The sequence below is a fragment of the Ranitomeya imitator genome, chromosome 3 (genome assembly GCF_032444005.1).
Source record: "Ranitomeya imitator isolate aRanImi1 chromosome 3, aRanImi1.pri, whole genome shotgun sequence".
NCBI lineage: Eukaryota > Metazoa > Chordata > Amphibia > Anura > Dendrobatidae > Ranitomeya > Ranitomeya imitator.
This window is the reverse complement of record NC_091284.1, coordinates 152,953,414-152,980,480: the sequence shown is the minus strand read 5'-3', so window position 1 is coordinate 152,980,480 and position 27,067 is coordinate 152,953,414. Positions and strand designations below refer to the sequence as shown.

General features: G+C 42.1%; 1 protein-coding gene across 1 annotated transcript in view; it reads left to right on the top strand.

Moving 5' to 3' along the window:
* Positions 1-8,506: 8,506 nt before the first annotated feature.
* The window catches only part of MXRA5 (matrix remodeling associated 5), a 159,966-nt gene continuing 141,405 nt past the window's right edge, over positions 8,507-27,067 (top strand). The window contains exon 1 of the mRNA XM_069761567.1: positions 8,507-8,911. The gene's annotated coding sequence lies outside the window, so the exon portion shown is untranslated. The remainder of the gene's footprint in view (positions 8,912-27,067) is intronic.

Here is a 27,067-nt window from a genome sequence, read left to right as displayed (position 1 = left end):
TCTGAAATACCCTGTACCCTAGCAGCAAGCTGATCCACCCAAGAAACTAACTCCTGAACATTCATGTTATTACTAGATTCCGTAGCCACCCAGAGATTAAGAGGGAAGAGAACACAGAATAGACTGGAGAAAAAAAAATGGCTCAAGAGCTTCCTTCCCTTCTACTGAGATGCCTTTAACTCATTATTGGCCAGTTGTACTGTTATTATCTGGTGGCCTAGGAGCAGCATGAGACGGACTCTGGAGAAGGTGGTCCCTGTACTGACCGCAAACCCTGAACCTAGCAGCGCAACTAGAAGTAGCCGTGGGGGTACCTAACACTCCCTAGACCCCTTGGCACAGCCTCAGAACTAACTTCCCCTAAAGACAGAAACAGGAAACCTATCTTGCCTCAGAGAAAATCCCCAAAGGATAGATAGCCCCCCACAAATATTGACGGTGAGAGGAGAGGGAAATAACATACGCAGATATGAAATCAGATTTTAGCATAGGAGACCACACTAGCTAAAAAGAAAGAATAGAACAGAGTACTATGCGGTCAGTATTAAAACACTAGAAAATATCCACCACAGAAAATACTAATCACCACATCTGACTAAAGACATGGGGGGTATATCTGCATCTCCAGAGACACAGCTTGGCTGCAAAAAAATCCTTCACAGACAAAGCTGGACAAGACAAAAACATGAATATGCACAGAACTATAAGGTCCACAGCAGGTGGACAGCAAAAACCAAGCCAGGACTTATCTTTGTAGAAAAGCACAGCAAACTGGAGAGACCAGCAGGGAAGTGAATCCTCCAAAAACAATGGACAACTGGCAGGGACTAAAGAGTCCTGCAAAGCTATATACCCCAGTCAGTTTTGCAATTAGTAGATACACCTGTCCAATCCTGCAGTCCAGGCACAACTGCATTACCCTCTACAACCACCGGAGGGAGCCCAACAGCTGAATTCACAACACAACCCCCAGGAGTAAGATGTCCAGGCCCCCACAGTTGGCAAGACAAGTACGTGGGAGGATGGCCGGTCCTGCCCATTGTGATTGATGGCATCCCGATGAATGCTTTACTGGACACCGGCTCCCAGGTGTCAACTATGCCATACATTCTTTACAAATGGTTCTGGGCTGACTTTGATATTACCCACGGCCCAGATAATGATCTGACAATAGTCACCAACAATGTTCAGCCTTTGCCACAAGTTGTGTATAAAGAGGTGACCATTAAGATTGGCCAAGAAGAATTGCAGTCGCAAGGTTAGGTTATAGTTGATATTGACAAACGAGAATGCCGTCCTATGATCACTTGATGTACCAATTTAATAGAACATTGTCTTGCAGAAATTATTATTCTGTTGCAACAGGTAGCTGAGACCACCAGTTCCAGTCAGCAATAAGTCCTGCAAAATGAGATCAAAGCACTGATGCAGAGACAACAGGTGGAGTTGTCAGGTGGAGAAGTCGGCAGTGTCAGGGTGAGTGATCCGTTCCCCATTGCAGTACCCCCAAGGAGTGAAATGTTAATTTGGTGCCTGGCAGCCATAGGCCTCAGGGGCGAGATTACCAGGCCCAGGTAGAATCAGTGTACTCTGATAGTAGGCCTGCTGTCCTGACAGCCAGGGGGGTAGTCGATGTCCCCAAGGGGAGAGTACCAATATGCTTCTTGAATTGTGGGAAAAAGAGGTACATTTACCCAGATATGCTACCCTTGCTAAGCTGTTCACTGTAAGTAACAACGTAATAGAGACAGAAGAACCCTTGCTTCCATTCGACCAGGTGGAGGACAATAGCTCTGAGGAGCAGCTGAAGGATTGGTGTCAACAGCTACAAGTAAGCACTGACTACACAGCTTTGCACAAAAAGCATGGGGCTTACCGGGTGGCTTGAGAGTATGAGCAGGTCTTTAGCAAATTTCCTCTAGACTTTGGGCAGGTAAAAGGGGTTCAACACCATACTTCCATTTGTGATCATCCGCCCAATAAAGAAAGGTACCGGCCTGTACCCCCAGCAAACTATCAACGTGACCAACGATATGTTACGGGAGATTATTATTATTTATTATAGCGCCATTTATTCCATGGTGCTTTACATGTGAGGAGGGGTATACATAATAAAAACAGGTACAATAATCTTGAACAATACAAGTCACAACTGGTACAGGAGGAGAGAGGACCCTGCCCATGAGGGCTCACAATCTACAAGGGATGGGTGAGGATACAGTAGGTAAGGATAGAGCTGGTCGTGCAGTGGTTTGGTCGATCGGTGATTACTGCAGGTTGTAGGCTTGCCGGAAGTGGTAGGTCTTCAGGTTCTTTTTGAAGGTTTCGATGGTAAGTGAGAGTCTGATGTGTTGTGGTAGAGAGTTCCAGAGTAGGGGTGATACGCGAGAGAAATCTTGTATGCGATTGTGGGAAGAGGAGATAGGAGGGGAGTAGAGAAGGAGATCTTGTGAGGATCGGAGGTTGCGTGCAGGAAAATACCGGGAGACGATGTCACAGATGTATGGAGGAGACAGGTTGTGGATGGCTTTGTATGTCATGGTTAGGCTTTTGTACTGGAGTCTCTGGGTAATGGGGAGCCAGTGAAGGGATTGACAGAGGGGAGAGGCCAGGGAATAGCGGGGGGACAGGTGGATTAGTCGGGCAGCTGAGTTTAGAATAGATTGGAGGGGTGCGAGAGTGTTTGAGTGGAGGCCACAGAGCAGGAGGTTACTGTAGTTTAGGCGGGAGATGATGAGGGCATGAACTAGGGTTTTTGCAGATTCTTGGTTTAGGAATGTACAGATCTGTGAAATATTTTTGACTTGAAGGCGGCAGGAAGTGGAAAGGGCTTAGATATGCAGTTTGAAGGAGAGATCATTGTCAAGGATTACCCCGAGACAGCGAGCTTGTGTGACTAGGGAAAATGGGCAGCCGTTTACTGTAATGGATAGGTTTGTTGGGGGGGTCGCGTGAGATGGGGAAAGACAATGAATTCTGTTTTGTCCATGTTAAGTTTTAGAAATCTAGTGGAGAAGAAGGATGAAATAGCGGATAGACATTGAGGAATTCTGGTTAGTAGGGTGGTGATATCTGGTCCAGAGATGTAGATCTGTGTATCATCAGCATAGAGATGATACTGAAAACTGTGAGATTCTATGAGCTGTCCCAGGCCAAAAGTGTAAATGGAGAAGAGCAGGGGCCCTAGAACTGAACCTTGCAGATCTCCGACAGATCGGGGGCGAGGTGAGGAGGTGAAGTCTGAATGGGAGACGCTAAATGTTCGGTCAGTTAGGTATGATGAGATCCAGGATAGGGCCAAGTCTGTGATGCCAAGGGATGAGAGGGTTTGTAGTAATAGGGAATGGTCCACTGTGCCAAAGGCAGAGGACAGGTCCAGGAGGAAGAGGATAGAGTAGTGTCACTTGCTCTTGGCGGTTAATAGGTCATTGGTGACCTTATTTAGGGCAGGTTCAGTGGAGTGGTGTGACCGGAAGCCTGATTGTTAGTGGTCAAAAAGGGAGCAGGAAGATAGATGGGAGGACAGTTCAAGATGGACGTGTTGTTCCAGTAGTTTTGAGGCATAGGGGAGAAGTGATATAGGGCAATAGCTAGATACAGAGGATGGGTCAAGAGAGGGCTTTTTGAGGATAGGTGTGATTGAGGCATGTTTAAAGCTTGAGGGGAAAACACCAGTTGTTAGTGATAGATTGAAGAGATGGGTTAGAGTTGGGCTAAAGACTGTGGCGAGGTTTGGGATGAAGAGGGAAGGGATCGTGTCAAGTGCACAGGTGGTGAGATGCGATCTTGAGAGTTGAGTGGAGAGTTGAACTTCTGTAATATTGGAGAAGTTGGTTTTGGAGGTGGAGGGCTGGGTAGTTGGGAGGAGATGAAGGAGGCTGGGGTAATCAGAGATAGTTGTAGCCCCTGGGGAGCTCCACTAGTCCTCATTAAAAAGAAAGATGGTACCATGAGAATGTGTGTTACTGTTGACTACAGGCAAATTAACAGCATTACACACAAGGATGCCTACCCGTTACCTAGAATTGAGGAATCACTAGCTGCACTGAGATCTGGTAACTATTTCTCCACCTTAGATGTCACTAGTGGGTACTGGCCAATTCCCGTGGCAGAGGTGGATATGAGACCAATGGGCCTCTGCAAGTTCAACTACATGCCATTCGGGCTTTGCAATGCATTGGGGACGTTCCAATGGATGATGGAGTGTTGCCTTATGCACAAGAACTTTGAAACCGTTCTGTTGTACCTGGATGATGTCATCATCTTCTCCAAGACCTATGAAGACCACTTGAAGAACCTGGCCGAGTTGTGCGAAGCCCCATCCAACTTTGGTCTGAAAGTGAAGCCATCCAAATGCCACCAGCTAAAGCCTAAGATTCAGTCTCTAGGTCATGTGGCAAGAGCCAAAGGTGTGGCACCAGACCCTGACAAAGTTACTGTCATCAGGAATTGGCCAAAACCCAAAAACATTCATGAAGTACAGCAGTTCCTCGAGTTGGTAGGCTACTACCAGAGATTCATCAGGAGCTTCATTAAGTTAGCCTCACCTCTGCAAGACTTGCTAGTGGGCCAATCCAAGAAGGCTAAGAACAAAAGTCCTCTGTTCGAGGGGACCAACAGGATAGAAGAATCCTTTACTCAGATGAAGCTGGCTATCACAGGAAATAAAGTCCTGGTCCACCCTGACTATGACCAACCATTTGTACTTTACACAGACCCCAGCAACGTGGGATTAGAAGCAGCGCTGTCACAAATGCAGAAAGGCAGGAAAAGAATGATTGCTTACCCAGCAGGAAGCTTCGTGCCACTGAAAGGAACCCTGACAACTACAGTTCCTTTAAACTGGAGTTCCTCGCCATAGTCTGGGTGGTAACGGAGCGCTTCAAGCACTACCTGGCGCTAGTGAAGTGTACTATCTATACAGACAATAATCTACTAATCCACCTTGAAACCGCAAAGCTGCGCGACAAAAGAACGCTAATACTGATGTGTTGTCCAGAAGGCCCAATTTACCAGACGAGGGAGAAGATCTGGAAGCATTCGAAGAAATCGAGTTACCAGCCTTACATTGCCCAGTTGTGGCCCAACGCTCCCAGGGGGTGAGGAACAAGGACTGCATCATGCAGAAGGCCATGTTAAACCCATTGCCCCACCATGAGTGGGCAGAGACACAGAATAGTGATCCAGCAGTCTGCCTAGTCAAGGAGCTACTGACACAAGCTGATTCGCCCCCTGGTCCAGATGCTCCACAGGAAGCACAGCAGTTGTGGAAGGAAAAGGGCAAGCTGTTCATCTATGAGGGTAAGCTGTGTTGGAGGAACATCTACTCATGCACTCATGAACTGATCTGGTAGACCAGTACAACCATATCCTGGTAAACTTCACCAACTGCACTCCGGGATACCTGATGAGAGTGAGACCTGGCAAGTTACCCATTGACTTGGACATGGGAGTCTTAACACCTGAGAAGATATCACCAGATGCAGACTGGGATACAGATACAGAGCGGAAGCAGCGATACCGCAAAGTGCAAGAGTGCGTGGATCGAAGTTTGTCCCAAGCCAGGCAAAGACAGGAAAAGAGCTACAACCAACAAGTTCCAGCTACTCATTTAGAACCTGGAGAGCAGGTCCTGAAAAGGAAAAGGAGTCAATTCATTGACTCTTTTATTGGACGCCCAGGGCCACGAACCAGGTCACTGCTGCCAAAACCACATCCCTTTAAGAACCGGCCAAGTACCGAGTATCCCCACGGCCCTGGTGGGCGCTTCATTTGTATATCATCCTCCGGGCCACTCTCATCAGTTCCTTGATCACTTTGCCGTCTGGCTTCCACATTTTCTGTACTGTGACATCCCCATCCTCATCATGGGAGACTTTAAACATTGCCATTGGTTTTCCCCTCTCCCCATCTGCCACTCACCTTTCATCTCTAACCTCCTCCTCCGGCCTTTCACAGCTTAATAACTCTTCTACGGATGAAGACAGATATTCCCTGGACCTGGTCTTTTCCTGGCTCTGCTCAGTACATGATTTTACCAATTCCCTTCTCCCGCTCTCTGCCATAATAGGATTAGTAATAGTAACAGTAGTAGTAATAGCTATCGTAGTAGCAGTGGTAGTAATGGCAATAGTAGTTGAAGTAGTAGTAGCAGTAGTAGAAATCACAATTGTTAGATCAATGGTAGTTGTAGTAGTAGCAGTAATTGTTGTAGTAACAACAGTAACAGGATTAGTAATAGTAAACAGTAGTAGTAATAGTAGAAGTAGTAATAGCTATAGTAGTAGCAGTAGTAGTAATGGCAATAGTAGTTGAAGTAGTGGTAGCAGCAGTACTTGTAATAGCAGTAGTTCTGCAGAAGCTGGAGACCCCAGGATAGGTATGACTGGTGCATAACATGCTGCCCTAAGATTAGACCAATACCTTACATGCTATGACTGCAAATACACTGCTCAAAAAAATAAAGGGAACACTTAAACAACAGAATATAACTCTAAGTAAATCAAACTTCTGTGAAATCAAACTGTCCACTTAGGAAGCAACACTGACAATCAATTTCACATGCTATTGTGCAAATGGAATAGACAACAGATGGAAATTATTGGCAATTATCAAGACACACTCAATAAATGAGTGGTTCTGCAGATGGGGACCACAGACCACATCTCAGTACCAAAACTTTCTGGCTGATGTTGTGGTCACTTTTGAATGTTGGCTGTGCTTTCACACTCGTGGTAGCATGAGACGGACTCTACAACCCACTTAAGTAGCTCAGGTTGTGCAGATCATCCAGAATGGCACATCAATGTGAGCTGTGGCAAGAAGGTTTGCTGTGTCTGTCAGCGTACTGTCTAGAGGCTGTAGGCGCTACCAGGAGACAGGAAAGTACACGTGGAGACGTGGAGGGTGCCGTAGGAGGGCAACAACCCAGCAGCAGGATCGCTACCTCAGCCTTTCTGCAAGGAGGAACAGAAGGAGCACTCCTAGAGCCCTGCAAAATGATCTCCAACAGGCCACAAATGTGCATGTGTCTGCAGATGCTGACTCCATGAGGATGGTCTGAGTGCCCGACATCCACAGTTGGGGGTTGTGCTCACAGCCCAACACCATGCAGGACACTTGGCATTTGCCACAGAACACCAGGATTAGCAAATTCACCACTGGCGCCCTGTACTCTTCACAGATAAAAGCAGGTTCACACTGAGCACATGTGACAGACGTGACTGGAGTCTGGAGACGCCGTGGTGAGCAACCTGCTGCCTGCAACATCCTTCAGGATTTGTCGTTTGGCAGTGGGTCAGTAACGGTGTGGGGTGGCATTTCTTTGGAGGGCCGCACAGCCCTCTGTGTGCTCGCCAGATGTAGCCTGACTGTCATTAGGTACCGAGATGAGATCCTCAGACCACTTGTGAGACCATATGCTGGTGCGGTTAGCCCTGGGTTCCTCCTAATGCAGAACAATGCCAGACCTCATGTGGCTCGAGTGTGTCTGCAGTTCCTGCAAGATGAAGGCATTGAAGCTATGGACTGGCCCGCCCATTCCCCAGACTTGAATTTGATTGAACACATCTGGGACATCATGTCTCGCACCATCCACCAACGTCTTGTTGCACCACAGACTGTCCAGGAGTTGGTGGATGCTTTAGTCCAGGTCTGGGAGGTGATCCCTCAGGAGACCATCTGCCGCCTCATCAGGAGCATGCACAGGCATTGTATGGAGGTCATACAGGCACATAGAGGCCACACACACTACTGAGCATCATTTCTTTGTCTTGAGGCATTTCCACTGAAGTTAGATGAGCCTGTAACTTAATATTCCACATTGATTTTGCGCATCATTCCAACTCCAGACCTCCATGGGATATTGTGATTTACGTTGATAATTTTTAGGCTTTATTGTTCTCAACACATTCCACTATGTAATGAATAAAGATTTACAACTGGAATATTTTATTCAGTGATATCTAGGATGTGGGATTTTAGTGTTCCTTTTAATTTTTTGAGCAGTGTAATTCTAAATCTTTTTCAGACAACTCAGTGGATTACAATAGCCTGGTCATTTCAGTATCATGTATGAAGCAATAATGAATTTTCAGGAGGTCATTTAGACTGAAGAAAGTGTCTCACTGTATAGTGTGTCATCCTAATTTGTACAAGACGTGTAGTGTATATATGAAGCTGACAACTTGCTAATCAGCTTACTGCTTGTAAGTGGCATTGCTCCGTGCACCTCATACGCTAGGATCTGCTGTTTTGTTTCTATCCACTGCTATGGGATCAGTGTGTTTGCTCTAGGATTGTTTCTTTGCCTTGGGGAATTTCTCACAGTCAGTCTACCTCTACATCATCTGAGAAGTTTAGGAAACCTCCTTCTAGCATCTCCAGGCTTCCCCTGACTCTGCATCAGGTCCTGTCTGGAGATAGAGCCGCCCACCAGAGAGCGCAGGCTGCACACCCCTCCTAAACACTCCACAAAAGAAGGAGGGAGCAGGGCAGGAGTCCTTATTCTAAGGTTCATGCTTCCAGTCTTGCTTGCTCCCTATCTTGGATCACTGCTCACTATTGCTAAATGGATGATGCTGTTTGATTCTGAAATGAAATTCTCCTTCAGGCTTCCTTCTCCTTGAAGTTGCCAGATTTGACTAATATTTGGAATATTCTGCATCAGGTTCTGGAGCTGTTCAATGGATTTGTGCTTTCATTTGTACTTATCGTGTATGTGTGCTTTTTCCAAGTGGATACAGTGAAAACATTGTACAGATCACAAACGGTTAAAATACTAAATCAGAGGAGGAGGCAGAGAACAGTGGTTCAGAAGTTTTCTCCTAACATCCAAGTTACTGATTCTATTATCAGAAGGATGGACTGTGACAGATTTGTGTGACAGCTCTGCAATATTGCCACCAGCCAGGTATGGTCTTACTCATTTTACCATTTTTCTTGTAGTTTCTATGTCTATGCTCATTTTAACCTTGTTTTTAGTTACTATGTTTGTACTCATTTTAGCAATTTTTTATGTACTCATATACATTGTAGATTTTTTTTATAATTTAGGAATAGATATTGTGCAGCTTGATGAAATAACTTTGTTTTTTATTAACTATAAAGTGTTGGCAGTTGGTAGGGTAGTTTTGTAACTATTGTATGAAATTTTGATTTTACTATATATTTATTGAAGGCAGCAATATAATAATAGATGGTTCATTTAGCTCACGATGATCAATTCTGAATGTGTCTTTTACTGACTGGGAATAGCTTATATAAGTGATTTATTATTACAGTAGCCGTAGAACAATGGTTAATGATTTTAGTAATTATGAAGGGTAGAGATGTACAGTTCTCTCTGTGCGTAGTTTTACCTATAATCCAAGTGGACATTAACAATGTGAAGACAGCACAAGTTTGTAGTAAAACTTTGCCACACTGCAGCTGTTCTGTGTGCCTCTATCCTCAGAGCCAGGCTGTGATCACACCTTTTGGCTGCATATTCCGAAATAACATTGTTCCTTCAGTGATGTTGGAAAACTGTAACTAAAATACTCTACTATGTGTGAGAGTTTGAATAATACCCTATTAATCAGTTTGGGTGTTAGTATGATGCCTGGATGAATAAGTTTGCCACACAAAATTTGGGGTCAGTGTAAAATGTTAATAAATTTGCTAAATGTAGACATCTAATATGCTCATATATATCCTTAGCAGCTTGTATGCCTATTGCATACAGTTGGATGGTATAGGATAACATATTGAGGCAAAGGTATATTGATAAACTTTAGAGGGGTCAAAGCAGATGACAGATGTGATAGGCATATAGTTGCATACATGCGGGCATATGTTCAGTGGACCACTTTGAATGGCCCCACCTTAGTTGACCTCAACCGTGTGTGAACCTAGCCTTGGGTACAATGGCATATTCTGCCTCCTATTTGCTTCAGTGGTAGGTGGTTGTCATACAAGGGGAGTCTTCTGAGTTGCCATATATGTGGCCAATTTTGAAATAAATTGCCAAATATAGATGAAAGCCCCAATACACCATCCTAGTTCTCCACTGTTATGGAGCAATTTGCTCCGTTTTAGTGGCCTTACTATTTGCTCCTCATTCTCTATATGTTTTGCGCCACTTTTTAAGTATTCTTTTGCTTTTCCGTGACAACTTTGCTCATCTAGATGTTTTATACAGATGCCACTTTTCCTAAATGTTGCATTTTTTTTGGCCCATCTGACTCCTTTCCATCCTCCTTCAAAAAAATATTTTTGGAGGAGGTTTCAATTTTGTGTATTGTTTGCCATTTTTTCAAAGGTGCAAGAAAAGTCATAAAATTGTGTTAATTCATGAACTGCGTGCACCATCTTGAAAAATTTGGGGCAAAAAAAAGCATCAGTGAATACCATAAGGCCAAAAAGAAGGGTGGCTTCAATAAATCTTCAGTGATGGAACCAACCCCATGTCTCTACATGCCCCAACACACCTCCTCTCATGGACACATTTGGATAAAGAATGGTGCATGGTAATCCGGTGAACGCTAAAACCAGAGTCACTTTACACCAAGAATGGATTAGGAGGTTTTGTGAAGATAAATCTCTGAGTGTCATACCTTATATCTTATAAATGATGAAGACCCCAAGTATATAATGTAATAGGCGAAGCAGAAACTCAGACTTACGGATGGAAACTTCCATAGATTAAAATAAATCTTTCCATTTGGTTTAATTTTCCTTGGAAAGGTAAACCCTCCCCTCCCCCCCCCCTCCCCGTCACGGAGTTCAGATAAAGGGTTAACAGTGTTCATTAGAGCTCAGTGAGGTAGCAGCGTTTGCTAATGGGAATCATGTGTCAGTGAGGAAGATGGCTGGCAGGGGGCAGGTGTGTCCATAGTCAGCTCACTGACTGCTGCCAGACCTAGGACTAGGACAATAAAATGGGATAGCAGGAGGAAAAACTTCCTTAGCTGCTTATGTAGCTGGTTAAGTCATCAGCATATGAATGTGTCGCTGTATTTTACTCTGTTGGAAGACTTAAGAAAATTCTTGCCAAGTAATTCTGCCTCCTGTTGTATTAAATCAAACGCCTCCTAAATGTGTCAGGACAGGGCTGAAAGATGACAGTACCTAGAGGCAAGGTGACCAAACCTCCCCTTTTAGAGAAGGCGCCTGTGAAAGTCACGCTGCACGGTAGCACTTTTTTCTAACGCCCTATAGCAAATATCAGAATCATCATAATAAGCAAATATCAAAAGTCTTTCCTTAGAAAATAACATACAGGTCCTTCTCAAAAAATTAGCATATAGTGTTAAATTTCATTATTTACCATAATGTAATGATTACAATTAAACTTTCATATATTATAGATTCATTATCCACCAACTGAAATTTGTCAGGTCTTTTATTGTTTTAATACTGATGATTTTGGCATACAACTCCTGATAACCCAAAAAACCTGTCTCAATAAATTAGCATATTTCACCCATCCAATCAAATAAAAGTGTTTTTTAATAACAAACAAAAAAACCAACAAATAATAATGTTCAGTTATGCACTCAATACTTGGTCGGGAATCCTTTGGCAGAAATGACTGCTTCAATGCGGCGTGGCATGGAGGCAATCAGCCTGTGACACTGCTGAGATGTTATGGAGGCCCAGGATGCTTCAATAGCGGCCTTAAGCTCATCCAGAGTGTTGGGTCTTGCGTCTCTCAACTTTCTCTTCACAATATCCCACAGATTCTCTATGGGGTTCAGGTCAGGAGAGTTGGCAGGCCAATTGAGCACAGTAATACCATGGTCAGTAAACCATTTACCAGTGGTTTTGGCACTGTGAGCAGGTGCCAGGTCGTGCTGAAAAATGAAATCTTCATCTCCATAAAGCATTTCAGCCGATGGAAGCATGAAGTGCTCCAAAATCTCCTGATAGCTAGCTGCATTGACCCTGCCCTTGATGAAACACAGTGGACCAACACCAGCAGCTGACATGGCACCCCACACCATCACTGACTGTGGGTACTTGACACTGGGCTTCAGGCATTTTGGCATTTCCTTCTCCCCAGTCTTCCTCCAGACTCTGGCACCTTGATTTCCAAATGACATGCAAAATTTGCTTTCATCAGAAAAAAGTACTTGGGACCACTTAGCAACAGTCCAGTGCTGCTTCTCTGTAGCTCAAAAGTGGCTTTACCTGGGGAATGCGGCACCTGTAGCCCATTTCCTGCACACGCCTGTGCACGGTGGCCCTGGATGTTTCCACGCCAGACTCAGTCCACTGCTTCCTCAGGTTCCCCAAGGTCTGGAATCGGTCCTTCTCCACAATCTTCCTCAGGGTCCGGTCTCCTCTTCTCGTTGTACAGCGTTTTCTGCCACATTGTTTCCTTCCAACAGACTTACCATTGAGGCGCCTTGATACAGCACTCTGGGAACAGCCTATTTGTTGAGAAATTTCTTTCTGGGTCTTACCCTCTTGCTTGAGGGTGTCAATGATGGCCTTCTTGACATCTGTCAGGTCGCTAGTCTTACCCATGATGGGGGTTTTGAGTAATGAACCAGGCAGGGAGTTTATAAAAGCCTCAGGTATCTTTTGCATGTGTTTAGAGTTAATTAGTTGATTCAGAAGATTAGGGTAATAGGTCGTTTAGAGAACCTTTTCTTGATATGCTAATTTATTGAGACAGGTTTTTTGGGTTATCAGGAGTTGTATGCCAAAATCATCAGTATTAAAACAATAAAAGACCTGACAAATTTCAGTTGGTGGATAATGAATCTATAATATATGAAAGTTTAATTGTAATCATTACATTATGGTAAATAATGAAATTTAACACTATATGCTAATTTTTTGAGAAGGACCTGTATTTTGTTCAAGGGAAGTTTGCTGATATTCTAGGACAGTCTGTCTGGCTTCACTTCTACCTTTTGAGCTTCTTATTTTCACTGGATTTCCTTGAAAGCTCCCACAATGTCACAATGACATTTGAAAATACTTTAATTACTGCATTATTATTTAGAAAGATCCAAAAAATAAATAGAATGATCCTCCTCAAAATGACGCACTCCTCCTTAAAGGGAATCTGTCAGCAGATTTGTGTGATGTAATCTGATTTCGGTATGTACAACCCCTGGCAAAAATTATGGAATCACCGGCCTTGGAGGATGTTCATTCAGTTGTTTAATTTTGTAGAAAAAAGCAGATCACAGAAATGGCACAAAACTAAAGTCATTTCAAATGGCAACTTGCTGGCTTTAAGAAACACTAAAAGAAATCAAGAACAAAAAATGTGGTAGTCAGTAATGGTTACTTTTTTTAACCAAGCATAGGGGAAAAATTATGGAATCACTCAATTCTGAGGAAAAAATTATGGAATCACCCTGTAAATTTTCATACCCAAAAATAACACCTGCATTAAATTGGATCTGCTCGTTAGCTCCAACACGAGAGATGTCAATTGAAACAAAAGAGAGGATTATCAAACTCTTAAAAGAGGGTAAATCATCACGCAATGTTGCAAAAGAAGATGGTTGTTCACAGTTAGCTGTGTCTAAAATCTGGATCAAATACAAACAACTTGGGAAAGTTGTTAAAGGCAAACATACTGGTAGACCAATGAAGACATCAAAGTGTCAAGACCAGAAACTTAAAACAATATGTCTCCAAAGCAGGAAATGCACAACAAAACAAATGAGGAACAAAGGGGTAGAAACTGGAGTCAACGACTGTAACCGAACTGTAAGAAACCGCCTAAAGAAAATGGGATTTGCATACAGAAAAGCTAAACTAAAGCCATCATTAACACCTAAACAGAAAAAAACAAGGTTACAATGGGCTAAGGAAAAGCAATTGTGGACTGTGGATGAGTGGATGAAAGTCATATTCAGTGATGAATCGCGAATCTGCATTGGGCAAGGTGATGATGCTGGAACTTTAGTTTGGTGCTATTCCATTGAGATTTATAAAGATGACTGCCTGAAGAGAACATGCGAACTTACAAAGTCATTGATGATATGGGACTGCATGTCAGGTAAAGGCACTGGGGAAATGGCTGTCATTACTAGTGATGAGCGAATATACTCGTTACTCGAGATTTCTCAAGCATGCTCGGGGGTCCTCCGAATATTTTTTAGTGCTTGGAGATTTAGTTTTTCTTGCTGCAGCTGAATGATTTACATCTGTTATCCAGCATAAGTACATGTGGGGGTTGCCTGGTTGCTAGGGAATCCCCACATGTACTTATGCTGGCTAACAGATGTAAATCATTCAGCTGCGGCAAGAAAAACATAATCTCCGAGCACTAAAAAATACTCGGAGGACACCCAAAGCATGCTCGAGAAATCTCGAGTAACGAGTATATTCGCTCATCACTAGTCATTACATCTTCAATAAATGCACAAGTTTATGTTGATATTTTAGACACTTTTCTTATCCCATCAATTGAAAGGATGTTTGGGGATGATGAAATCATTTTTCAAGATGATAATGCATCCTGCCATAGAGCAAACACTGTGCAAACATTCCATGAAAAAAGACACATAAGGTCAATGTCATGGCCTGCAAATAGTCCGGATCTCAATCCAATTGCAAATCTTTGGTGGAAGTTGAAGAAAATGGTCCATGACAAGGCTTCAACCTGCAAGCTGATCTGGCAACAGCAATCAGAGAAAGTTGGAGCCAGAATGATAAAGAGTCTCATTAAGCCCATGCCTCAGAGACTGCAAGCTGTTATAAACGGTGCAACAAAATACTAGTGTTTTGGGGTGTTTTTTGTTTGTTTTTCTTGATTCCATAATTTTTCCCCTTTGCTTGGTTAAAAAAGTAACCATTACTGACTACCACTTTTTTTGTTCTTGATTTCTTTTAGTGTTTTTTAAAGTCAGAAAGTTGTCATTTGAAATGACTTTAGTTTTGTGCCATGCCTGTGATCTGCTACAAAATTAAACAACTGAATGAACATCCTCCAAGACCAGTGATTCCATAATTTTTGCCAGGGGTTGCAGTAGAAGCTGAGATGCAGATTTCAGGGATATGTCACTGGCTGTGTGGTATTGTTTACTTACAATGAAGGTTTAATCACCAGGAGATAAACAGTGACCGGACTGATGTGCCCATGAGTACTGGTCCAACCACACCCCCTCCTCTGATAAGCTGCTTACTGTCAATAGACAATGTACACAGACAGCTGTGGTGTGGGCGAGGTTGGCTTTCTGAGTTCTGCTACATGCTACATCTAAAACTAATTGTGTCACACTTGCTGCACCCAGTAAGCTAAGTGATACATTTTTGGAATCAGGGTCTCTTCTCTTACGTTATATTGCTCTCAGATGGGGCTGCAAAAACCTGGTGACAGGTTCCCTTTAAAGTAAAAGTTCACCTTTGACTTTTCAGTTGGCAGCAGATTATATGGTTTCTCTAAAATAATGCATGTACATGACTATATTTATTTTGCATAGTGTCCACAGACACTTTTAAGGTAACGTATGTGGATATATCCAGGGTCCATCTAGTAATTTACTTACAGTTTGTGGTCTTCAAACTGTGGCTCTTGACCTGTTTCATCCCTGGTCTCAATATCACTGTATTTCTATATACCTCCATAGTTACATGGCATAGTTAGGTAGAGTGCTGTATAAAGACATATAGACTTTTTTCAGTTGTGAATCAGGTTCTGTTGGAAACTGCTTTACCAAAAGCATTGGCAAGGATCACAATGTTAAAGGATGGGATTACTAAGAAGTGAGAGTATGGAAAAAAAAGTCCAAAAAGGATAGCACTGAAATCATGGTGTCAAAAGTGACAATCCTTTATTATTAAGTCATCACGGAGCTACAGTCTATTGCATGACACTGTTTCATGGGCGAAGTACCGGCATGTTGCACGCCATTTAAAAGGTTGTCTCGTAAAGACAACCCCCTAGGTTGCCTCACTAAGGGAGGACCTCTCTTGGGACCATCTTATCATGAGCCACAAGGGAAAGCTACTCTCTAAGAGCTATCCTCTATCTTCAAGACTCAACCCATCCATGCTTAACATGGGCATTCATACTTTTGAATAGTCCGCCTGATTTCCTGATTTGTTGCCCCTTGTAGCAAACTTCATATGTTTGCTATTTTCTTTGATACTTGCTAAGAACTCCGGCATTTTTTCAATGATCATAGTGGGATATGTTTTGATGGTTGCTAGTAATGTATCCCATTTAATAAGTGAAGAAATATGGCAAACAGACCGACAACTAAAGCAACATTTATACATTTCTCAATTCATATACTTGTCTGTAGGGATTCATGCCCACAGCATGTGAAACATCAGAATGAATTACACATGCTTTAAAAATGTCTTAAATCATTGGATTTTTTGCTGAGCTTGGCCCGGTGTGAGCTGTCTGTTACTGACATTGTGTCTTCATAATAGTAAAGACTCATTGATTTCATAGAGCAGTGATGCCTGTAATAAGTTGCATCACTGAGGAACCTTCACATGATGGATGAAGACGACAGCACGGGTGGAGGGCAGACGCATGCAGTATTATATACTGATTAGTCATACCCTGGCAGATGCCAATGTTTTGGGATCTCTTTAAGAGCACATCTTGCAGTAAAAATGTACTAATCAGCTCCAGAAGTGGCTTCCATCCAGATCCGACCTTTATTACTTCATAGTCTTACAGATGAATGGAGGCCCCTATACATATGACTATGCCAGATGCACATTGTAATGAGAATAAATTCAGGGGGAGATTTTTTAACAGCTGACTGGCTGTAAGATGCATGAAAAAAAATATTATGTGGCATAATAAAATGAAAACTGTGAAGAAGAAGAAAATAACAAAGCATAAAAAACTAATTTTTTGGTGCAGTTTCCACATCTTTCTACCACACATTCATGTAGCTAAAGTTTGTGCTTGGTGATACTCAGGTATTGTTATCATTGTGGATACATGGAAGTGTTGGCTGTATGGAGCTTGGCACATATGGCCGACTTTATGTCCTGTTGCCTTTCCCGTGACCTTCACGTTTCATTCATCTTAGCCAAGAAAGAGTACTGGTTGTTCACCCTGATAGATCCACGCTACAAGCAGAACTTTACATCTCTTCTTCCTGAGGTGGAGAGGTCTTCTAAAATGATGCTATACCAGAAGGCCATTGAGAAAAATATGTTGAAAAATTCCCATCTGACAACACTAGCGGCAGGGGGCAAACTTCCTTACCCAACCAAGGATGAGAGATCAGGGAGACATACAAAGGAGGCCCGAGTACACTGTCAAAGACAAGGGGCAATTTCATGACAACAGGCTGATGACCAGGTATTTTTAACAAGGAGGGAAATGTTTTTAAAGATAGTGACGCAGTACCTGGCTGACCATCCCTGCATACTACCTAATTCCTCTGCAACTTTCAACTATTGTGTCTTAAAGCTGGATACCTGTCATGATGAGCTATCCCTCTATGTCTTAGAGGTGTGGTTCTGTGCTGATAGCATCCAACACTTTTCCACACCATCAGATGACAGCAGTACATAAAGTGCTTGGAATATTCACTATTTTAATGAACCGTTATAATAGATGAATGTGGATAAGATATCTTTCTGTGGAAACTTCCTGAAGAAGAAGCCATGAGCTTCGAAACGCGTTGAATAAACCACCCGAACATCTTATAACTATATCTGGATCCATCATTTGTTGCAGCAGATTTTATCCACATTCATCTATTATAACGGTTCTGAGAGGTCGCAACGCCGACCTGTGGATCTGCAGCAGCTGACAACTACACGCCTTTACTGTGTACCACTAGGTGAGCAGTTCTCTAATAATTGATTGGAAACAATCCTGGGGATAAGACCCTATTTGCGCTTTTTTTGTCTCCTACCTTTCCATACCCACTATTTTAATGAGGCCTGCCAGTTGCTACCTTTCAGTGGTCTATGGATGGCCCTCCTTATAATTTCTGTCTGGTTTTACACTTTCTGCAAAGCCTCTATGACGGCATCTCAGCTACACTTTCAAAATATATAATATTTATATAAAATCTACAGTGCAAGATGGCTAGTGAATGATGCATTACAGTGGTATGTAAAATTTACAAAAAGAGTAGAAAAATATTTTAGGATTAGATTACTAATCCCTATAGTAATACATGCTTTCTGTCACATTTTAGTGGTATATAGCAATACAAACAAGCGTTGCAGTCCAAAAAGGCGTTTTTGCCTGTCTGTTCAAATTTCTGACCCAAACACTATTCTGTGATCTGGGGTACATTTTTGTGATATGTCAGACTAAAAAAAACATGTAAAAATTGTGCTTGGTTACATTTCTCAGCCATACAGTATTTGCTCTTGGGTACATTTTGTTGGTATGGTATATAAACCTCAAAAAACTTGTTAAAACTTTATTGGTATTATATTGCTCATCCATAGGGTATTACATATTTTTGGGTACATTTTGTTGCTACATAACCTTAAATCAACTTGATTTAGTCACAGTAGTAATATATTGCTCATCCATAGGGTATCACATCTTCTTGGGTACATTTCTTTGTTGTAAAAGCCTCAAAAAATGTGTTAAAACATTTATCGGTATTATATTGCTCAGCTATAGACTATTCCATGGTCTGGAGTTCATTTTGATGTTATCCATTCTCCTTTTGGGTATCATGATGTTATAAAAGCATGAAAAAAGTCTTAAAAAATTTAGGCTGCATGCAGATGTTGGAGATTTGGGGCGTTTTTGTCTGCACAGATTTGTGTCAAAACTAAAACCTGATGCCAGCAAAGTAAATGAGAAACCTGACATGTCATGCACACATTGAGTATTTTTCACTGACTTGCAGATTTGTTGCAGAAAATAATCTGCTGCATGTCAATTCTCTGTGCATTTTTCACCATTGACTTCACTCAAATCAATCATAAACACAGCTAAAAACGCTACAAAAAAAATGTGAGTTTTGCATCTCCGCTTTTCTTGCCTAGAAATGCAGAAATGATGCAGAAATTTTACTCAACGTGTGTACATACTCTTATCGGTATTGTATTGCTCACCCATTTTTAGACCTCAGAACACAAGAGAATACATTTGAAACCCAAGCCAGATCTGTAAATGTATTCAGACCCAAAAGAGAACTTAGAATAAATTCAGACCCCAGACTAGAATATGAACCCTAGACTAGAATTTCAAACTCCGGACTTGAATACAATAAATAATTTGCACCTCAGACCAGATTCCTCCAAAAAGCAGTTACACTCCTGACTTTTGGGTTGGGCTTTAAAGGGGTTGTCCAACTACTAGTTGAACCCCTTCTTGAGCTAAATATTTGGCCCCAATAAATTAAAAAAAGGTGAGCATAAGATTTGTATTTTATTGTGGCCAAACATTTAGTTCAGGAATGGGTTGTCCAAGTAGTGGACATCCACTTTAAGGGCCAATGCACTCAATGTTCTAGAGCTGACATTGCCAGAGCCTTATGTGTGCTATGTTCAGATGAAAAGTAATAGCCTGGGATCAGACAGTGTAAGTTTTATTAACCATTATGTAGTAAATAAAGGCCAATAATAATGATCCGTTAAGGAAAAATAGCCCTGTTATATTGAGTCGATAGCTAAGACCTTTCTCTTGGAATTTGGTCATAACCGTACCCCTTTGACCCTGATCAGCACCACAATTGTTCGCACATAAACTATCTATATATGACCCTATCCTAACAAAAATGTTGGTTTTCTTATCCATCACAATCAATTACAAACGCAGCTTTCATTTTTAGGACCTCTGATAGGTTGCCATAAATGACAAGCCAGTTTTATTCATAAATAAGAACCTAATTTTTAGGGTTCCCTCACATCTGCATATAAAATCGCTGAGTGCAATGTGATAAAAAATCACATTGCACTAGCACCAATGTTATTCAATCAGGCAGTGTTCATCTGCAAGTTTTTCGTAAGCTGGAACCGGGCTAACGAAAAAATCGCAGCATGGTGCGAATGGCCGTGTATGTCAGACGAGACTCACCAACGCAAGTAAATGGGTGTGAGAAAAAAACTGATGGCACACGAACCATGCGAATGATTCCATTTTTTTTTTGTCTCAAAGGAACCACACAATTTCATTAGCGATGCACAGAAAATTTGCAGTCGGAACCTCAGAATAGATAGATAAATACAGTATATAGAATAGATGGAAATAATAGATACAGTTTATAGATAGATAGATAGATAGATAGATAGATAGATAGATAGATAGATAGATATAATTTCACAAGCCCCCTATAAACATGGGGTCCCCCCTATTTTTGATAACTAGCAAAGGTAAAGCAGACAGCAGTTAAATTATATTATCGGGCTGGGAAGGTCCATGGTCCATAGGCCCTTCCCAGATTAAAAATAACACAGCTGACCCCTATCTATCTATCTATCTATCTATCTATCTATCTATCTATCTATCTATCTATCTATCTTGTTGCACAAAAATTGCTGCATTAATTTTGTAAACTAGCATTAAGTTACATACAGTACAGTATTATAGTATGTAAAAGATTATGTTGAAAACATGTCATATCGATGTCATACAGATGCTAGGCAAGAAAAAAATTGCAGACTCGCACTGTACCCGCATTATACTCGTTCAACTTTTTGGAATGAACATCGGATAGATTTATTATGCGCTGACTGAGTGAACTCTTAAAATGATGCTGGAGCTCAGTTATCTCAACTGGTGCACTTGGTTATCAACAGTGGCTTAGGCTATAACTGTTGTTTTAACCCGTCAACTGCCACCCAGTATGAATGTCTTTAGCTTTCATTTTAGTCCAGCCACCTGTGTTTTTTACAGTTTATAGTATCACAGCTGGACAAATATGTAGAAAAATAAGTGGATGTTCCTGACAGCCGCAAAACCTTAGAGGGCACTGTAGCAAGTTCAGCCTATTACTGTTTATATTATTTTTAACATTTTTACACCTTGTTTCAAAGGGGTGTCCCTCCAGAATAAAAAGATGTAATGTTTTTAAAAAGGTAAAGTTGATACATATTTATATACTTAATTTAAGAGAGATGCTGTGACCTCAAGATATCACTTCTGTAATCTTGGCAGCTTCTTTTTGGCTTTTCTTCTACAATTATTCGGCCAACAGCTATCTAATTATATGGCCAGCTCTATACATACATCATTAGTCACATGCTAACTTAAGGTGCATTTACACTAAAAGAACAAGCATTTCTAGGAAAGCTCTTCACAATTATCCTTCAGGGTAAACAGGCTCACCCAACGAATGAGTAGTCGTTTGAACGTCAGGTGAGGTGAACTTTCATGCTGCACAAACAATCATCTTTCTCAACAGCACATTTTACTGTACTAGAAATAGGCCCGATGCTATCGCATCGGGAGTGTGGTGAAATTAACATCTGTGTATACATAGATATCACCGCTATTCCCCACTCAGGCGCAGTAACAGCAGATGTGGCTGTTACTGCGCATGCGCAGGAATAGCAAGGACGAGTATGTCACTTGTGCAGGAGCAGTTCGTGGCCTTGCGCAAGTGACACTGCCACGGTGCCTTATGGGATTTGGGGACAGCGGCCGGAAGTCCCAACTGGTGATTATATTATAGGATAATCATTACTCACATTGCCAAGAACAATGGCAGCCTATGCACACTGAATGATCTATTCTATACAGATTGTTTAGCGCATGTGTGTAAAAAGATAATTAAATGACCAATGATCGGCAAACAATCTGCTGTTCGTTGGTCGTGTAACATCACCGATGGTCATTAAGTATAAATTGGCTTTAAGTAAACTCTATCCTGTGTCAAATCATAAATGGAATTGCAGCACACCTAAGACTAGTTCTGATATCATGAGGCTGTAGTATATGTCTTAAAGGGAACCTGTCACCCCCAAAATCGAAGGTAAGCTAAGCCCACCAGCATCAGGGGCTTATCTACAGCATTCTGTAATGCTGTAGATAAGCCCTCGATGTAACCTACAAGATGAGAAAAAGAGGTTAGATTATACTCACCTGGATGGGCAGTCCGATCCGTTGGGCATCGCAGTCCGGTCCGGGGCCTCCCATCTTCTTACGATGACGTCCTCTTCTTGCCTTCACGCTGCGGCTCCGGAACAGGCGTACTTTGTCTGCCCTGTTGAGGGCAGAGCAAAGTACTGCAGTGCGCAGGTGCCGGGCCTCTCTGACCTTTCCTGATGCCTGCACACTGCAGTACTTTGCGCTGCCCTCAACAGGGCAAACAAAGTACGCCTGCGCCAGAGCCACAGCGTGAAGACAAGAAGAGGACGTCAACGTAAGAAGATGGGAGGCGCTGGACCGGACCGCGACACCCATCGGACCGGATCACAGCAGGAATGCCCCTGGGTGAGTATAATATAACCTGTTTTCCTCATCTTGCAGGTTACATCAGGGGCTTATCTACAGCATTACAGAATGCTGTAGATAAGCCCTGATGCTGGTGGGCTTAGCTCACCTTCGATTTTGGGGGTGACAGGTTCCCTTTAATTCAAGTACACTAGTACATTTCAAGATTATCTTTTTCATGCCACGCAGCCGCTATGAGTACACGGGGCATTTAAATTTCAATGGTATCTGCGTCTTCAGCATGCAGATACTGATAAATGCCATGATACAACACGGAGCTCTGAGCTGCCTGTACCACTATTCTGCCTGTGAGACTCCACGCAGTAGTCATCAATGTTGTCACTGCAGCCCTCAGTCCAAATAGTATACAGACTGGAGAAGTATGTTGGGGGAACAAGCGCAAGGTAAGTCTTATTTTTTATAAAGTCAGGTCTCTTCTTGTGGAGGTTACTGAGGGGGCATCAAACTGTGTGTGAAACTGTAAGTACCATTATATTGTTATATATTATATGTTATAATATATATTGTTTTATATTATACTGTGTGGGGACAGTAGGAAAATCATACTGTGTGGGTCTATTGGGACATTGTACTGTTTGGTAAACTGTAGGACCATTATACCATTTGTGGCATTGTGGGACCATCATTGTAGGTAGAGCACTATCTGTGGCAACATACTGTTTGGGTACTGTGATGCCATCATACTTTTTGGGTTGATGTTGGATCATAATACTGTGTAGGGTCATCAAACTGTGTGTTAATCATGGAGGTAATATTTTGTAGGACTATCATACTGTTTCAGGAGCTGTGGGAACCATCATTTTGTGCTGGGAAGCACACGGGGACTATCATATCACATGGGAGTCTGTGGGAATATAGAAGCATTATAATGTGTAGAGTGAATTGTGGAGGCATCATACTGTGGAGAATGTCCTGGGAAAGCTTCATAATGTGTAGAGAGGATGGACTGTAGGGACATCATACTGTAAGGTAGGCCATTGTGAGGGCATCATGCTGTGTGGGGTAATCATACAAGTGAGTTGGCAGTTGGGTCATCACATGATATGTGAGATGGGTACTTTTAACATCTAGGTTTTCCCTCACCCGGGCAAAAAATTAGTTTGCACCCATCCTCCTATACACTGCTTAAGTGGTTTGTATAGTTGTCACTGCTCATATGCAATACGCGTACTTACAGTTGTGTGCTAACAAACTGCTCTTCCTTATTCTCTCAATGTTGAGGGAAATATGAAATCCCCCGCTTTACTAGAAGAAGCAGAAAGAGAAACTAGTCAGCACGTAACCGTAAATATGAAATATATATGTGAAATATGAAAATATGAAAATCGCATATGAGTGATAATGTGAGGAGTGGCCATATGGTGACTGCTGGAACTGAATCCTGACATTGGGCATATTACATGCTGTTAGGATTGCATGCTACACTGCTAGAGTGATTAATTGTATAATTAAAGGGGTTGTCCAGGTTATTGTTGAAAGCCTGCAGTCATTTATGTTAATGCAGACTTTTGAATCTTCACAGCGTGCGCACTGCATGCTGTCAGGATTCTCCCACAGGCAGTTATGTGAGCACAAGTATGAAGTTTATATACTTCTGGCCACATTCCAACTAAACGTGCATGACTTTGCTTAAAGGGACTCTGTCACCTGAATTTGGCGGGACTGGTTTTGGGTCATATGGGCGGAGTTTTCGGGTGTTTGATTCACCCTTTCCTTACCCGCTGGCTGCATGCTGGCTGCAATATTGGATTGAAGTTCATTCTCTGTCCTCCATAGTACACGCCTGCGCAAAGCAATCTTGCCTTGTGCAGGCATGTACTATGAAGGACAGAGAATTAACTTCAATCCAATATTGCAGCCAGCATGCAGCCAGTGGGTAAGGAAAGGGTGAATCAAACACCCGAAAACTCCGCCCATATGACCCAAAACCAGTCCCGCCAAATTCAGGTGACAGGTTCCCTTTAATATGTGTGAATTGAGCAAGAAATGCACGTCTAGTTGCCATGTGACTGTATGTTTGAAAATTGCATTTACATGAACTCCCACTCTCACTACTGGCTCTAGTGAATCCTGACAGCATGTAGTTTGAGGATTCAGAAGTCTGCAGTCAAATATAATGACTGCAGACTTTCATTACAAACTTGGACAACCCCTTTAATGCTCTTACCCTTATAAACACAAGTGTAGTAATAAGGGTCAGATGGCACAATACTTTTGTAACATGGCCATGTGTTCACAATCTTACAAGTTATGGATTGTTACATGTATACAGCATTAGAACCAAAAACGCACAGGAATACAGCATAATAACCATCAACAGTTCAGAAATACATCTTTAGAACCCCTAACAGTACAGAATCAATGCATCACAACCCACATCCGTTTAAAAGTACATCACTAGTATCACCATCAGTGGATGCATGCATCACCAGAAACAACATTAGTAAAGGAATACATCACCACAACCTCCATCAGTACAGAAATATAGCACAAGAACCACCATCAGTACATGAATACATCACCAATCTTAGTACAACAATCAATTGTACTATAACTCCAGCCCAAAATACAATTGTATCGCATTAACCTACAATGAGATTTGCTTTTCCAGCCATCATAAGACTCCTAACCATACAGGAACCACAGTGCTGATGAAACGCAGGTACATCCAGGTTACGGTACATTAGATGATATCTTCTCTGATTGGAGTCTTTCTCTTTCTTTTCTTCTTCATCTGATCCAGACATCATGATGACTTTTCACATCCACAACTCGTCTCTGCAAACTTTTCTCTCCTCTTCTTGATGCAGTACATCCTGACACTGTATCCTTAAGGCTAACAGTTGATTCCCTCTTGCTGCTCAAGGCATCTCCTGGCTAGTTGAATTAATAAACTTTCTGACATTCAGTACACAGTTGATTACACGCGCAGTTGATATTACAAGTGGAACAGCAGCCACAGGGAGTGAGGATCTTTTTCTCTTTTAGCAAGTCTCAGTGTGGTGCCTAATTTTTTCAGAACTTTTATTTATTTTCAATAAAGCATTGAACCAAGAAAAATGGAGTGCCAACTTTCTTTTGCTGTTATACCTCCTTGCTGCTGAGGCTGTCATGTACCCAAGATGCAAAAGAGCTGTCATTTTCTGTGTTTATAACTGATTTATTGTTTTTTTTACACCATATTGGGAATTGCAACCTGAACAAGGGATTCACAAACTAATTTTTTCAATCTCGGAATTTAAGAGTTCTTGGTTTTGCTTGCAAAACCTGTAGAAAAGCATGGTCTTTCAGTCCTTATTCCCCACAACAAGGTAACACTGTTTATGGTGTACACATCAGTCTGATACAGTGACTTACAAAAGTTTTCCCCCCTTGGCTTTTTACCTATTTTGTTACATTACAACCTGTGTTTAACCCCTTTCTGACATTAGACGTACTATCCCGTCGAGGTGGGGTGGGCCCGTATGCCCACCTACGGGATAGTACGTCATAGCGATCGGCCGCGCTCATGGGGGAGCACAGCCGATCGCAGCCGGGTGTCAGCTGACTATTGCAGCTGACATCCGGCACTATGTGCCAGAAGCAGTCATGGACCGCCCCCGGCATATTAACCCCCGGCACACTGCGATTAAACATGATCGCAGTGTTCCGGTGGCATAGGGAAGCATCGCGCAGGGAGGGGGCTCCCTGTGTGCTTCCCTGAGACCCGCGGAGCAATGCAATGTGATCGCGTTGCTGTGAGGGTCTCTTACCTCCTCCTCTCTGCAGAAGGCCCGGATCCAAAATTGCCGCGGGGCTGCATCCGGGTCCTGCAGTGGCTTACCAGCGCCTGCTCAGAGCAAGCGCTGGTAAGCCTGCAGGAGTGCACGTCAGATCGCTGATCTGACAGAGTGCACAGCAAAGTGTCAGATCAGTGATCTTACACTATAACATGATTCCCCCCCTGGGGCAATGTTGTAGTGCAAAAAAATATTCACATGTGTAAAAAGAATTAAAAAAAATTCCTAAAAAAAAATATATATATATTGTTCCTATAAATACATTTCTTTATCTAAATAAAAAAAACAATAAAAGTACACATATTTAGTATCACCGCGTCCGTAACGACCCGACCAATAAACCTGTCCCACTAGTTAACCCCTCCAATGAACGCAGTAAAAAAAAAAACGAGGCAAAAAACTCTTTATTATCATACCGCCAAACAAAAAGTGGAATAACGTGCGATCAAAAAGATGGATATAAATAACCATGGTACCACTGAAAACGACATCTTGTCCCGCAAAAAAAAAGCCACCATACAGCATCATCAAAGAAAAAAGAAAAAAGTTATAGTCCTCAGAATAAAGCGATGCAAAAATAATTATTTTTTCTATAAAATAGTTTTAATCGTATAAAAGCGCCAAAACATAAAAAAAGATATAAATGAGATATCACTGTAATCATACTGACCCAAAGAATAAAACTGCTTTATCCATTTTACCAAACATTGAATGGTATAAACGCCTCCCCCAAAAGAAATTTATGAATTGCTGGTTTTTGGTCATTCTGCCTCACAAAAATCGGAATAAAAAGCGATCAAAAAATGTCACGTGCCCGAAATTGTTACCAATAAAAACGTCAACTCGTCTTGCAAAAAACAAGACCTCACATGACTCTGTGGACCCAAATATGGAAAAATTATAGCTCTCAAAATGTGGTAACGCAAAAAATATT